A 2,500-nucleotide genomic window follows, 5' to 3' on the forward strand; every position below is an offset into this window, starting at 1 on the left:
GCCCAGGAGCACATCTTTTTCGACCGTAAAGGGAGACAGGAGGCCGACTCACTGCCTCGGCTAAATGGAGAGGGAATTTCAGCAGGGCCAGGGCACAGGCATGGACCTTTTTCAGCTGCAAGGGAGGGAAGAGCAAGGTGTGATGTAGGTCCCCGGGGCCTGCTGGAGGTCCAGGTCCATGCCCGATGTGAGTAGCAGCAGGGCCAGCGCGCCCAGGAGCACATCTTTTTCGACCGTAAAGGAGACAGGAGGCCGACTCACTGCCTCGGCTAAATGGAGAGGGAATTTCAGAAGGGCCAGGGCAAAAGCATGGACCTTTTTCAGCTGTAAGGGAGGCAAGAGCAAGGTGTGATGTAGGTCCCCGGGGCCTGCTGGAGGTCCAGGTCCATGCCCGATGTGAGTAGCAGCAGGGCCAGCGCGCCCAGGAGCACATCTTTTTCGACCGTAAAGGGAGACAGGAGGCCGACTCACTGCCTCGGCTAAATGGAGAGGGAATTTCAGCAGGGCCAGGGCACAGGCATGGACCTTTTTCAGCTGCAAGGGAGGGAAGAGCAAGGTGTGATGTAGGTCCCCGGGGCCTGCTGGAGGTCCAGGTCCATGCCCGATGTGAGTAGCAGCAGGGCCAGCGCGCCCAGGAGCACATCTTTTTCGACCGTAAAGGGAGACAGGAGGCCGACTCACTGCCTCGGCTAAATGGAGAGGGAATTTCAGAAGGGCCAGGGCAAAAGCATGGACCTTTTCAGCTGTAAGGGAGGCAAGAGCAAGGTGCGATGTAGGTCCCCGGGGCCTGTTGTCGTACCATAGGCACGAGTGGTGTGTGTGTGTGGCAAAGAGTTTCTGCGCAGTGTACCAGGGGCACGGGGAAAGGTTGTTGTACCATAGGCATGAGAAAAGTTGTCGTACCATAGGCACGAGAAAAGTTGTCGTACCATAGGCACGAGTGGTGTGTGTGTGTGGCAAAGTGCTACTGAGCGGTGTACCAGGGGCACGGCGAAAAGTTGTTGTACCATAGGCACGAGAAAAGTTGTTGTACCATAGGCACGAGAAAAGCTGTCGTACCAGGGGCACGGAGGAAAGTTGTTGTACCATAGGCCCGAGAAAAGTTGTCGTACCATAGGTACGAGGAGTGTGTGTGTGGCAAAGTGCTACTGAGCGGTGTACCAGGGGCACGGCGAAAAGTTGTTGTACCATAGGCACGAGAAAAGTTGTTGTACCATAGGCACGAGAAAAGCTGTCGTACCAGGGGCACGGAGGAAAGTTGTTGTACCATAGGCCCGAGAAAAGTTGTCGTACCATAGGCACGAGGAGAGTTTGTGTGGCAAAGTGCTACTGAGCGGTGTACCAGGGGCACGGCAAAAAGTTGTTGTACCATAGGCACGAGAAAAATTGTTGTACCATAGGCACGAGAAAAGTTGTCGTACCATAGGCACGAGAAAAGTTGTCGTACCATAGGCACAAGCAGTGCGTGCGTGCGTGCGTGCGTGCGTGCGTGCGTGTGTGTGTGTGTGTGTGGCAGTTCTTCTGCGCAGTGTACCAGGGGCACATTTCAATGTGCTTTCTGGAGTACCAGGGGCACGAGGATTTTGCCAGTGGTGTTCTGCTTTGTTAGTGGGAGGGGGCTTAAGTGTGGGTCCCCGGGGCCTGCTGGAGGTCCAGGTCCATGCTAGATACGTGGTACAGGGTAACTGCAGGGGGGGGGGGGGTAATGTGGGTTCACGGGGCCTGCTGGAGGTCAAGGTCCATGCTGGATATGCGCTGGATCATAACTGCAAGAAAGGAAAGCTAGTGGGGGAGTAGAGCAGGGGAGTATGTGGGTCCCCAGGGCCTGCTGGAGGTCCAGGTCCATGCTAGATATGTGGCACAGGGTAACTGCAGGGGGGGGGGGGGTAATGTGGGTCCACGGGGCCTGCTGGAAGTCAAGGTCCATGCTAGATATGTGGTACAGGGTAACTGCAGGGGGGGGGGGGGGGTAATTTGGGTCCCCGGGGCCTGCTGGAAGTCAAGGTCCATGCTGGATATGCGCTGGATCATAACTGCAAGAAAGGAAAGCTAGTGGGGGAGTAGAGCAGGGGAGTATGTGGGTCCCCAGGGCCTGCTGGAAGTCAAGGTCCATGCTAGACATGTGGTACAGGGTAACTGCAGGGGGAAGGGGGGGGGGGTAATGTGGGTCCCCGGGGCCTGCTGGAGGTCAAGGTCCGTGCTAGATATGTGGTACGGGGTAACTGCGGGGGGGGGGGGGGGGATCTAATGGGGGACTAGATCAGGTGAGGATGTAATGGCCAGTTCGACAGCAGCACATCTTTTTCGACCGTAAGGGAGAGAGGAGGCCGACTCTCTGCCTCGGCCAAATGGAGAGAGATTTTCAGCAGGGCCAGTGCGCCAGGAGCACATCTTTTTCAACCGTGAGGGAGAGAGGAGGCCGACTCACCACCTCGGCCAGGGCCTTTTTTTCTCCCCTCTCCAGTTGAGCAGTCTAAGGGTAATGAGTAGCAAAGGTGCC

This window comes from Rhamphochromis longiceps, linkage group LG6 (genome assembly GCF_057381845.1).
Source record: "Rhamphochromis longiceps isolate RC_006_pf linkage group LG6, R_longiceps_female_GT1.1, whole genome shotgun sequence".
Classification (NCBI taxonomy): domain Eukaryota; kingdom Metazoa; phylum Chordata; class Actinopteri; order Cichliformes; family Cichlidae; genus Rhamphochromis; species Rhamphochromis longiceps.